We start from the raw sequence: 14,156 nt of genomic DNA on the forward strand, positions 1-14,156 counted from the left end.
GTGAGGCTCCTGGTGGGGGACAGGCAAATTCTGGGTGTGGCAGGGTCATGGTGCTGAGGGAGCCAATTACATTGTCTGGTTTTGGCCAAAAACATGACTTCCCTCAGCTGAGCCCAGGGAGTTTTTGTGCAGGCTTTCATGCTGGGAGGAGCCAGGAGGGGTGCCTTATCTGCCTGAAGTCTTCCCAGAAGAGACGTCCCCTGAGAGAGTTTACCTTCTGTTTCAGCATCTGGCCCGGTCGTGGAAGGCAAGGCCTTACAGACAAGGCACCACCTGGGCAAGTAGGGCTCGGAGGTGAGAAGCAGCCAGGTGTGGATGGGCCGTTTGGGGTTGCTTGAATGTAGTGACAGACTGGGAGTGTTGGGAGATGGGGCTGGAGGGGTCAGCGGGTGCCTGCAACCTTTTCTGGAATCCACTTTATTCTGCTGCCCTTCAGGTCTGGCCACTGATGGGCCCAGGTCTTCTGAAAGCACAGCTCCCACTATGTCACTGCTCTGCTCAAGTGTGACTGGGGCCCACTCAGCCTCCTTAGCTTGGCATTCAAGGCCCACCTAGCCATACATAGTGGTGTCCTCCCATCCCCACTGGAGAACCTGCGGCCTTTCCTCGCACCTGCTCTTCAGGAGGCAACTCAGATGCAGCCCTTTCACCAAGCCCCCTCCCCCCCCAGGACCTCAGCTCCGTGGGTGCCTCTACCTCCCATTCGGCCTTTGAAAAGGCCACACTAGCCTGCGGCTCCTCTCTCCCAGTGTGGGCACAGTTCTCCCAGCGAGGACAGAACCTGCACCTGCCCGTCCTGGCTGCCTCCAGCGGGGTACCAAGCACATCGCAAGGGCAACGGATGTTTGTTCTCTGTGACTTTGACCCTCAGATCCGTCTCTTCCTCTCTAGCTCTCGTCTCTCTCCCGACTCCTCGACCTGGACCTGGCCTCCCTCAGCTCCTAGGAAGTGAATGGAATGTAGGTCCTGTTCTTAATCTCTCTCCATCTCTCCCCCTGGGTCTCTCTCTCATTCTGTCCCTCTCTCTGTGCTGCGGCCTCTTCCGATCTTTCTCTCTTCCTTGTCTGCAGCCTGCCCCATAGCACCCTGTCTTATTGGCCCCCAAACCCCAACACTGGCAGCCTGACTCAGGGAGAGGCGTGGAGGCAGCTGCAGGAACCCAGGGCTCTGTTCCTGGTGTCGGAGATCAGTGGGCATTGGCTGGAGGTGGTGAGGCATCCAGACCCCACCTACTCAGGCTCTCCCTCCATCGTCATCCATCTGCATCCCTCACTCCCAGTCCAGGGCTACCCCTGCGCGAAGGAGAACCTCGGGGACTGGGATGGCCTTGACCCTGCTGAGCCCTGCTCCATCCAGCCTGGACCAGTGGGTCCTCATGGTCATGAGTGCAACTCCCCCCAGCCCTCTGCAGCACACAAGGTGAGCATCCTTCTGAATCCTTCGGAGCCCCGAGGCCCAGGAATCCCCTCTGGTCTCCATGGAGCTCGACTGGCCTGCGGCAGCTGCTCGGACCACCCTTCTTCCCATATTCTCAAATAACTTTTAGAAAATGAAAATGTCCTTTTTTTTTTTTTTTCCTGATTAAACACACCATTATGAACAACTTCAAAACAGAGAACATGAAAGTGTTCCCTGAAACCCCCCCGAGTCTCCCTGTCATTGCGTCAGTGTGTATCCTTCTGGACTTGTTGCCACCTTGCATGGACCTGTGCCCGGCTGGCCCACCTGGGATTCCCAGGAGACTCCTAGGAACCAGCGTGAGTGAAGCCTTGGTCACGGCCGCTCACCCAGGAGCACCGGGGTTGCCCTGGGACTTGCCATCTGCCTGCTCTTCACCTGCAGGACACAGGACTCACCATGGCTCATTTCAATTTCTCTGAAGAATGACAGCCCAGCAGCTTAAGGGACCCATGGGACCTACAAAGTGAATTGTGTCGGTCAGCCTGTTTTTTTTTTTTTTTTTGGCTGCACCAGTGGCAGGTAGAAGTTCCTGCACCAGCGACTGAACCAGCGCCACAGTTGCGAGCTGTGCCATAGTTGCGGCCTGTGCCAAGGCTGTGGCAATGCTGGATCCTTAACCCACTGCACCAAAGGGAACTTCCACTCAGCCTGTATTTTAAGTCAGACTATTACCAAATGTGCCATCTACCTGTTGGTCCCTCTAAAGCCAATAGAGAGGCAACGTTGGTGGAAAGAAAATTTGCTTTATTTTGGAGGCGGGCAATCAGGTGAGGGGGAGAGGCGTCTTTTGAACAGGGGTCCACCCCACCCCCTGTCCCACTTGCCAGCCTCCAAATAAAGCAAACTTCCCTTTCCACCAATGTTGCCTCTTTGTTGGCTTTAGAACATGAGCAGCTAGACCCCATTTTTGGTAACAGTTTTTTTTTTTTTTATGCCCAATCTGGGGCTCCACTCTCGTGACATCTGGCTTCCCTGGGTTTCCCAGTGCAAAGCTGCTACCATGACAACATGCCAGGATGGTTGTGATGAGCCCGCTGCTCTTGGCTACTGGCCCCGAGAGGGAGATTTAGGGGGAACATTCCCAGCAGCTGCCAAAGCCATTGGTCTCCAGGATCCTTCCTGTTTTGCCCCAGCTCAGCACTGGCCGCCAGGGGGTGTTTAACTTGCTGGGAAAGAAGGATGCATCTGGCCTGAGTGAATCTACTGGTGTGCACCCCAGAAAACTTCTCTTTTGCTCTCAAAGTGCTGTTTGGGCGGGGGGGAGAGAACTGGCCTGGGAGGGTCTGAGTTCCTCTCTCTCCTATTCTAGAATGTCTCAGGGAGGGGAGGGTGGCCAAAGGGCCCCCAGCCGCCTCTAACCTAGGGAGTCTCCAGAAGAGAATGCACAATGTTTCTGAGAGAATGCTGCAAGGATCTGGGCCAAGGTCTCTCACGGGCCAGCCTGTTCACAGCTCTAGCCCTGCAGGGGAACCATGTGCTGTGTGACTGCACCACTGGCCCTTGTGAGTTATTTACTGGAAAACACTCAAGCACAGAAAAAGGCAGAATGGAAGCTCACCCCAACTTAAAGGGATATTACTTCTCAGGGTGAGAAGGTGGCTTTACATTTTTAAAAATCTCCCTATCTTCTCAATACTTAATTTTTTTTTTTTTTGGCTGAACCCACAGCAGTGACAACACCAGATCCTTAACCCACTGTGCCACCAGAGAGTTCCCTAAATAGTCCGCTTTATAATAAAGATTTAAAAAATTTCCCAATAAAAATCATAAATGTTTTTTACTGGGAAAAATCTCAAAGGGATTAAGGGATAAAGAAAAAGGGAGATCACATTTTATTGCCTGGAGCCTGGGCCTCCTGAACTAGGAGAGGCAGAAACAGAGGAAAAATAGGAGAAAGACTTACGTGACTCATGTGCGTGGATAGTTATTAACTCAAAGACCTGCTGCAGGATGATGCCTTCGATCAGATTTTCTCAGCTCTCTACCCCAACCTAGGGCTCTGCAGCTGTATTCTTCCATTTTTTTTAATGCTGGGAAATTTTTTACAGGTCAGATTTTCATTTAAATTTTTAATTTTTAAATTTTTTATTAAAGCGTAGTCGATTAACCCTGTATGGTAACTTCTGCTGTATAGCAAAGTGATATGTGTATATATATTCTTTTTAAAATATTATCTTCCATCATGGTCTATGCCAGGAGATTGGATATAGTTCCCTGTGCTATACAGTAGGACCTCATTACTTATCCATACTAAATATAATAGTTTGAATCTGCTATCTTCAAACTCCCAGTCTATCTTACTCCCTCCCATTCCCCCTTGGAAATCACAAGTCTGTTCTCCATGTCTGTGAGTCTTTCTATTTTGTAGAGAGGTTCATTTGTGCCATATTTTAGCTTCCATATATAAGTGATATCACGTGGTATTTGCCTTTCTCTTTCTGACTTAGTATGAGAATCTCTAGTTGCATCCATGTTTGCTGCAAGAGGCATTACTTTGTTCTTTTTTATGGCTGAGTAGTATTCTATTGTATATATATATACCACATCTCTTTTTTTTGTATAATGATTTTTATTTTTTTCCATTATAGCTGGTTTACAGTGCTCTGTCAATTTTCTACTGTATAGCATGGTGACCCAGTTACACATACATGTATACATTCTTTTTTCTCACATTATCATGCTCCATCATTTGTGACTAGACAAAGTTCCCAGTGCTACACAGCAGGATCTCATTGCTAATCCATTGTGAAGGCGATAGTCTGCATCTACTAACCCCAAGCTCCCCGTCCACCCCACTCCCTCCCCCTCCCCCTTGGCAACCACAAGTCTATTCTCCAAGTCCATGATTTTCTTTTCTGTGGAAAGGTTCATTTGTGCTATATATTAGATTCCAGATATGTGATATCACATGGTATTTGTCTTTCTCTTTCTGACTTACTTCACTCAGTAGTAGAGCCTCTAGTTCCATCCATGTTACAGCAAATGACATTATTTTGTTCTTTTTATGGCTAAATAGAATTCCATTGTGTACATATACACACCACATCCTCCTAATTCAATCATCTGTGGATGGACATTTGGGTTGTTTCCATGTCTTGGCTATTGTGAATAGTGCTGCAATAAACATGCGGGTGCATGTGTCTTTTTCAAGGAAAGTTTTGTCTGCATATATGCCCAAGAGTGGGATTGCTGGGTCACATGGTAGTTCAATGTATAGTTTTCTAAGGTATCTTCATACTGTAATATACCACATCTTCTTAATCCATTCATCTGTCGATAGACATTTGGGTCGTTTCCATGTCCTAGCTATTGTGAATAGTGCTGCTGTGAACATAGGGTTGCATTATCTTTTTGAATTGTAATTTTGTCCAGATATATGCCTGGAATGGTATATATTGCTCAATCATATGGTAGTTCTATGTTTAGTTTTCTGAGGAACCTCTATACTGTTTTCAGTAGTGGTTGTATCAATTTATATTCCCACCAACAGTATAGGAGGGTTCCCTTTTCTCCACACCCTCTCCAGTATTTGTTTGTTATTTATAGACTTATTAGTGATGGCCATTCTGACCACCACCAGTATGAGGTGGTACTCCATTTGTAGTTTTTGTGTTTTTTTAGGCAGAAATAGATTGAGATAGGATGCTTGTGAGAGGTGCAAGTGGGCAGGCAGGGAAGCTCTGCCCTAATTTGCAGTTTGATTTGCATTTCTCTAATAATTAGACATGCTGAGCATCTTTTCATATGCCTACTGGCTATTGCATGTCTTCTTCAGAGAATATCTATTTAGGTCTTCTGTCCATTTTTCAACTGGGTTGTTTTTTTGTTGTTCAGTTGTATGGTTTTTTGTATATTTTGGAGATTAAGTCCTTGTTGGTTGCATTATTTGAAACTATTTTTTCCCACTTGTGGGTTCTCTTTTTGATTTTTATATGGTTTTCTCTGCTGTGCAAAAGCTTATACACTTGATTAGGTACCATTGGTTTATTTATTTACTTATTTATTTGCTTTTTAGGGCCGTACCCGCGGCATGTGGAAGTTCCCAGGCTAGGGGTGGAATCAGAGCTACAGCTGCTGGCCTATGCCATAGCCACAGCAACGCCAGATCCAAGCCACATCTGCAACCTACACCACAGCTCATGGCAATGCTGGATCCTTAACCCACTGAATGAGGCCAGGGATGGAACCTGCAACTTCATGGTTCCTATTTGGATTCATTAACCACTGACCCACAACAGGAACTCCCGTAGCATTGTAATATTGTCTGAAGTCTGGGAGAGTTATGCCTCCTGCTTTGTTTTTTTCCTTCAGTTTTGCTTTGGAAATTCTAGGTCTTTTATGGTTCCATATAATATTTTGGATTATTTGTTCTAGTTCTATAAAAAATGTCATGGGTAATTTGATAGGGATTGCATTAAGTCTGTAGATTGGGGGGGTAGTATAGTAATTTAAGCAATATTAATTCTTCCAATCCAGGAGCATGGAATATCTTTCCATTTCTTTGAATCCTCTTCAATTTTCTTCATTAATGTTTTGTAGTTCTCAGTGTATAAGTCTTTTACCTCCTTGGTCAAGTTTATTATTAGGTAATTTTGAGTGTGCAATTTTATTATTTTTAATTATTTATTTTTCTTTTTACAGCTGCACTTGCGGCATATGGAAGTTCCCGGGCTAGGGGTTGAATCAGAGTTGCTGCTGAAGTCTATGCCACAGCTATCTATCCTTTAACCCACTGAGTGAAGCCAGAGATTGAACCTGCATCCTCACAGAGACAATGTTGGTTCCTTAACCTGTTGAGCCACAATGGGAACTCCTCTGGTGCAATTTTAGAAGGCATTTAAAAAAATATTGCTTTTATAATATTTCATTTTTAGAGAAGTGCAACCGATTTCTGAATGTTCATCTTATATTCTTCTACTTTGCTAAATTTTATCAGATCAAGTAGTTGTTGTGAAGAGTACTTAGGGTTCTATGTATAATATCATGTCATCTGCATATAGTCAGATTTTCATTTTAATTCTTACTTAAATCTATTTAGTAGTTTTAAACACGTGTTAACTTGCAATAGGAAGATCTTTGTAGAACCAGCCTTTGGTTTCTTTTTTTCTCAAATTGGGGTCTTGCAGACTTAGTCCTAGGGGTCTTCTGGATTTTTATATCCTTCAAAAGAAATCTGGGTATTATTTGAGAAACATTGGCTGAATTGTCTTCAGAGTGCCTGTGATTTAGAGGGCTCTTTAGGACAGGCTGCCCCCTACTGGAGGAGTTGATGTATCTGCTGTGTGTGTGTGTGTGTTTGTGTGTGGTGTTATGTGGAGTGTGTAGGGTATGTAGTGTGTGTGCGTGTGTGGTGTGTAATGTGTGTGGGGTATGCGTGTAGTGTGTATGTGATGTGTGTGATGTGTAGTGTTATGTATGTGTGGTGTGTGTGTGGTGTGTGTGAGTGGGTATATGTTGTGTGTGTACATGTGTATGTGGTGTATGTGTGATGTGTAGTGTGTGTGTGTGTGTGTGTGTGTGTGATGTATATTACATGCGTGTGTGGCGTGTAGGTAGAAGTGTGGTGAATGCAGTACATGCCCTTGTATGTATGTGGTGTGTATGTGTATGATGCATAAAGTGTGTTCATGTGTGTGTTGTGTGTGCATGTGTATATGATGTGTAGTGCGTGTGATTGTGTGCATGTGTGTGGTATGTGTGTCTGTATGTGTATGTGTATGACGTGTAGCGTGTGGGTGTGTGGTGTGTATGTAAGAGTGTGTCTTCAGAAAGGCCGGTGTCGGAGTTCAGTGGTAATGAACCTGACTAGCATCCCTGCTCCATCTCAGATGTGGCTTGGATCCCGTGTTGCTGTGGCTGTGGTGTAGGATGGCAACTACTGCTCCGATTGTACCCCTAGCCTGGGAACCTCCCCATGCCATGGGCATGGCCCTAGAAAGACAAAAAAAAAGAGAAAGAAATACCGGCGCGACTATGTTTCTTCTTCCCGGACAGTGGACACACCCTCCCCTGAAGTTTCCCTCAGAAGGAAGACATTGGATGCATGTCCTACTTCTCTCAGGACGAGGAGGCTATTGTTCGCTCTTGTCTCTCAGAGCCGTGGTGCCTTCTCTGGCCCTGAGAGACCTGACTCTCTTCTACCCTGATGACAGAGGCCTCCGTGGCATCCTGGTGACAGGCCTTTCTTGTCTGTCTCTGGCAGAACAGGGCAAAAGCAACGTGGCACTTCTAGGGGCTCCACTCTGGTGACTATGTAGAGCTCTGTGGCCCCTAAGGGTTGGAAAAGAGAATGAAAAAGAAAGGGGAGACTCTGACAAATGGCATCGGAAGAGCTGGCTAACCATCTGGGAAAATCTTTTTTTTTTTTCTTTTTAGGGCCACACCGGTGGCATATGGAGGTTCCCAGGCTAGGGGTCTAATTGGAGCTACAGTTGCTGGCCTACACCACAGCCACAGCAATGCCAGATCCAAGCCTCGTCTGCGACCTACACCACAGCTCATGGCAACGCCAGATCCTTAACCCACTGAGCGAGGCCAGGGATCAAACCTACAACCTCATGGTTCCTAGTCGGATTCGTTTATGCTGTGCCACAATGGGAACTCCCCATTTGGGAAAATCTTAGAGTGAATCTCCACCTCGTTCTTCATTCTTCCTACCAAAAGAAGTTCCAGTGGCTCAAAGATTTAAACATAAAAATTAAAATCGTAAAAATTCTACAAGCAAAGTTAGGTGAATTTATTCACAATCAGAGGCTAGGGAAGGCCTTTGTGAACAGAGCACAGAATTTGGTAATTATGAAGAAAATGGATACAGTGGGCCTCATCCCTTCTGTGGGCAAATGCCAATCAGAGTAGAAATAACGAACTGCGAAAAGGCACTGGCCACACACATGCCACACACAGGCCTGTTTTCCTTAATTTGCAGAGAAATCATATAAATCGATAAAAAAGATGCACAATCCTATGGAAAAATGGGCAAAAGATGTGAGCAGGCGAATCACAGTAAAGACAAGTGACCAAAACTGCAAAGATTCTAGTCTTCATAATTAAATATGAATCTAAACAACCAAGTGCCTTTTTAAGCTTACCAAGTTGTTGGAAATGAAAAGATTCATAATATCCTGTGCTGATGAGGACTTAGGGAAAGAGTCACTTTCATGCACTGATGGTTGGAGTACAAATTTTTGTAGAACAAATATATATATATATATATATATTTATTATTTATATAAGATATATATGTGTGTACACACACACACACACACACACACACACAAATATCTTTTAAAGGCTATACTCGCAGCATATGGCAGTTCCCAGGTAAGGGATCGAATCAGAGCTGTATCTGCTGGTCTGCTCCACAGCCACAGCAACGCCAGATCTGAGCTGCATCTGTGACCTACACCACAGCTCACAGCAATGCTGAACCCTTAACCCACTGACCAAGGCCAGGGATTGAACCCTCATCCTTATGGATACTAGTCGCTGAACCACAATGGGGATTTCTGGCAATATATTTAAAGCAAAAATTTAAATATGCATGTCTTTGACCTAACAGTTACATAGCTCTGTATTTGCCCTGTGGATAGATTTGCAGAAGTAGCCAAGATAAATAATCAAGGATGTTCGTTATAGCTTTCTTTTAATGGCAATAAAACTGGAAACAACCTAAATTTCGTCAACAGGGGATGTTTGATAATTTATGATTAAGTAAGTTGTGGCACAGCCATAGAGCTATCTATACAGCCAATAAAAGAATGAAGCAAATCTATGTGAGTTTATATGAAAAGACCTTTAAGGGAGGTCCCTTTGTGGTTCAGCAATTAACGAACCCAACTAGGATCCGTGAGGATCCATGAGGATGCAAGTTTGATCCCTGGCCTCACTCAGTGGGTTAAGGATCTGGCATTGTTGTGAGCTGTGGTGTAGGTTGCCAACACGGCTTGGATCCCACGTTGCTGTGGCTGTGGCTCAGGTCAGCAGATGTAGCTCCAATTTGACCCTAGCTGAGGGTGTGGCTCTAAAAAGCAAAAAAAAAAAGCAAAAAAGAAAAGACTTTTAATAGAGTCTAAGTTTTTTTTTTTTTTAAAGCAATTCAGTATGCTGCACATGATATAATCCCTTCTGAGTAAAAATATAAATATGCAAAAGTTTTGGTATTGTGCATATATTTTGGCTGGAAGGACGCAGAAAAAATGTAGATGGTTAATACTATTGGGGGGTAGCAGAGGAGGGACTTTTATTTTTTTTCCATTTTAGACCTTTCTGTGCTGTCTGACTTTTCAAACAAGGTGTACATATGAAATTTATTTTAAAAAGAGCACCAGAAGTAATCTGGGCGGTAAATTTATGGATTTTTAAAATATATTTCTGCATGTAAGTAGATAAACATTATTTTTATTTTTATTTTATTTATTTAAAACTTTTTTTATTGTTCTTTCCCCCAACACACTTTTTCCCCCCACTGTACAGCATGGGGACCCAGTTACATATATATGTATACATAATTTTTTCTCCCATTGTCGTGCTGCAACATTATTTTTAAAAAATAAGATTGAAATATATGACTGATACAAAATAAAATAACCAAGTTTAAGCCTTAACATTCTTCAGCATTTTGATTTTTGGTCTTCACAGGTTACAGAATGTGGAACAATTTCATTGGTTTACAATACATTTGTAACTCATTTTCTCAGAAGAAGAAACAGATAAGCCCCGTTTTATAATATCTTCACGAGTTTCTTTTAAACATGACTAATGATCTATAAAAATGGATTTTTTGACCAAAGTGAAATGAAGTTGTTTCCAGACCCTGTGAGCGGGTTTGGTTTTCCGGCGTGGAGATACTGCCAGCAGTGGCTTCAGGAACAGCTGTTGGGCCAAATGCAGAGACTTGGGGACAAAAACAGGTGAGTTGCTCTGGGGGAAGAGAGCCCTCAGACAGCTGGATTTTCTGAATTCTGTACTTTCTGTGTAAATACTAAAGTCAGAGTAACTCCAGGGCCTCTGCTCTTCCCTGTTGCCTGTGCCCACAACCTCATGAGACTTCTGATGTGTGTCTGGGAGAGCCCTGGGCCAGGAGTAGCAAGTCCCAGGGCTGAGGGTCATCAGGTGCGTGGACCACACATCCTCAAGCTCTGACCATGTAACAACAGCTCTTCACTGGGCATCTGCAGTACCCATGGCCAGGTGCTCTATTGGAGCTAGGCACACGCAGGTGCCCACATCAGGTACCAGATGCGGGTGGTGGGCATCTCAGTGTGAGCTGGAATGCTCTGAGGAGGACTTTGACCTGCCTTAAGTTTGGGGAGATTCTCCCGGTCCTGGAAGAGAGTGTGTGTCTCAGGGAGGCTCTTTAGCTGGAGATGCAGCCTCAGGATGAAAGATGAGAAAGTGGCCTCAGTGAAGCAAATATGCCCAGAGGGTAACATCTGGGTGGCTAAAAGAGTAGGGCTAATTTCTTCATTGACAAATTTAAGTAAAAAATTTTAATTGAAATATAGTTGATTTACAATGTATTAGTTTCAGGCATATAGCAACATGAGATATATATATATATATATATATGTTCTTTTTTTAGAGTCCTCTTTTGTAGGTGATTATGAGATATTGAGTATAGTTCCCTGTGCTCTACAGTAGGTCCTTGTTGGTTTTTTATATATAGCAATATGTATATTTTAATCACAAATTCCTAATTTATCCCTCCCCCCGTATCTTCTTTATAATGAATTAATGTAAGCCAAAAGAATCTATTTGTGCCCCCAATTCTTTTCCTGGTTTTTGTTGTTGTTGTTGTTGTTGTTATTGTTGCTATTTCTTGGGCCGCTCCCACGGCATATGGAGGTTCCCAGGCTAGGGGTTGAATCGGAGCTGTAGTCACCGGCCTACGCCAGAGCCACAGCAACACGGGATCCGAGCCGTGTCTGCAACCTACACCACAGGTCACGGCAACGCCGGATCGTTAACCCACTAAGCAAGGGCAGGGATCGAACTCGCAACCTCATGGTTCCTAGTCGGATTCGTTAACCACTGCGCCACGACGGGAACTCCTCTTTTCCTGTTTTGAAAAAGAAAAAGAACAACCTGTAAGTATTTTAAAGCTGTTTTGACTCGAGCCCCCCCATCCCAAAGGTTGATGGCGACAAAGGAGATTCTAATGGGGCTCTAGCGCCACCTGGTGGTAACTGGAGAGCGATTGAGAGGAATGGGAGGTAAGAGACGGGACCCGCAAGGCAGCACACCCAGCTGAGAGGAAACTTTCCACAGGCTGCTCTCCTTGAGAAGGGGCCTTCTGAGATGCTTTTGGGTAAAGGGTGAAGGTGGGAGCAAGTGATACCTCTTTTGGGAAAGGGGGATAGAAGTGAGAGACGACAGTGGCAGCAGTAATGGAGAAACGTCTGTTTCCTATTCTGGGTCTAGGGCGTTTGAACTGATTGAATGCTATTGACTTATGGGATAGTCAGTAGTGCCCCCAGCTCCTATTTGTCTTTCAAGTTTTACCATGAAGGAGTTTTAAATTTTTATGTGGTCCTATTTATCATGCTTTTCTTTTATGATTCTCTGATCTTTGTGACATTCTTGGAAAAGCTTTCCTGCCAAGTAAAGGGTGTTTAAAACATCTCTGAGAGAAAGAGGATGCTGGGATATTACATCCACTTTGAGTATTGTTCATTGAGTTCAGTTTTGTTATTTTAAAATGTATATTTTGTTCATTAGCGGCTGTGTGCTTCCTGGCCAACTTCCAAAGGGCTGAGCCAAAGCGCCTGGGGTTAAGGATCTTAAGGGCAGGAGGGGGCTGGCTCAGGAACTTGGTGAGGACATGTCCCCTGCAACAGGTGTCCTCCTCAGGCTGGCGCCTGAAGGAATCCCATCCTGGGGCCGGCAAGATATCACAGGGGCTTGGACCCAGACCATCCTAGGGCTTCCTTATCAGCTCCTAGTCACATATCTCAGCTTTCCTAAGCCTCGGGACTTTCATTTGTAAAATGGGGCTGCTGTTGTTGCCAGTAACGATCACAGTAATAATGGTACCTACTTCATAGGGTTGCTACCAGGCCTAAATGAATTAATACAGATGAAATGCTTAGACCAAACCCTGGTACATATGACTGTATCCTCCATATACACATCACCTGTCAGTGTTACATGAGCCCATGGCCCTGGGATGAGTCAAGGGATGCTGGACTCCTTTGAAATCACTAAGCAAGTTTCCCAGACAGAGATACGTATGGTCCTTTTCTGGTGTGGGGCATTTTCCTTTTGGTCTCTTGCAAGGATCTCCACCAGTCCTTTTAGATTCAATCTTTTTTTTTTTTTTTTTGTCTTTTTGCATTTTCTAGGGCCGTTCCCGTGGCATATGGAGGTTCCCAGGCTAGGGGTCGAATCAGAGCTGTAGCTGCCAGCTTATGCCACAGCCACAGCAACGCAGGATCCGAGCCACATCTGTGACCTACACCACAGCTCATGGCAACACCGAATCCTTAACCCACTGAGCAAGGCCAGGGATCGAACATGCAGCCTCATGGTTCCTAGTCAGATTCATAAACCACTGCGCCACGATGGGAACTCCCAATATTTTTTTTTTAATGATTTTTATTTTTTCCATTACAGTTGGTTTATAGTGTTCTGTAAAATTTTCACTCTATGGCAAAGTGACCCAGTCACACACATACACACTCTCTCTCACACATTCTTTTTCTCGCATTATATTCCATCATGTTCCATTACAAGTAAGTGACTAGATATAGTTCCCTGTGCTATACAGCAGGATCTCATTGGTTATCCACTCCAAATGCAATAGTTTGCATCTATTAACCCCAAGCTCCTAGCCCATCCCACTCCCTCCCTCTCTCCTTTGGCAACCATAAGTCTGTTCTCCAAGTCCATGCATTTCTTTTCTGTGGAAAGGTCCATGTGCCATATGTTAGATTCCAGATATAAGTGATGTCATATGGTATTTGTCTTTCTGACTTTTTTCACTCAGTATGAGAGTCTCTAGTTGTATCCATGTTGCTGCAAATGCTGTTACTTCTTTCCTTTTAATAGTTGAGTAATATTCCTTTGTGAACATGTACCACATCTTCTTAATCCATTCATCTGTTGATAGATAGACATTTAGGTTGTTTCTATGTCTTGGCTATTGTGAATAGTGCTGCAAATGAACATACAGGTACATGTATCTTTTTCAAGAAAAGTTTTGTCTGGATATATGCCCAAGAGTGGGATTGCTGGGTCATATGGTAGTTTTATATTTAATTTTCTGAGGTACCTCCATACTGTTTTCCATAGTGGTGTATCAATTTACATTCCCACCAACAGTATAGGAGGGTACCCTGTTCTCCACACCCTCTCCAGAGTTTGTTATTTGTTGACTTGTTAATGATGGCCATTCTGACAGGTGTAAGATGGCACCTCATAGTAGTTTTGATTTGCATTTCTCTAATTATTAGTGATGTTGAGCATTTTTTTATGTGCCTGTTGGCCATCTGTATGTCTTCTTTGGAGAAATGGCTATTCAGGTCTTTTGCCCATTTTTCAATTGGGTCGTTGTGTTTTTTGCTGTTGAGTTAGATAAGTTGTTCGTATATTTTAGAGATTAAGCCCTTGTCAGTTGTAGATACAGTCTTAATAATGGTTGGCCTTGGAAGTTTCTGTTGTGGCTCAGTGGTAAGGAACACAACTAGTATCGAAGAGGA

Source organism: Sus scrofa, chromosome 14, assembly GCF_054392235.1.
Source record: "Sus scrofa isolate SSC_HxYL_T2T_F1_AM1 chromosome 14, Sscrofa_HxYL_maternal_Yorkshire_Landrace_v2.0, whole genome shotgun sequence".
NCBI lineage: Eukaryota > Metazoa > Chordata > Mammalia > Artiodactyla > Suidae > Sus > Sus scrofa.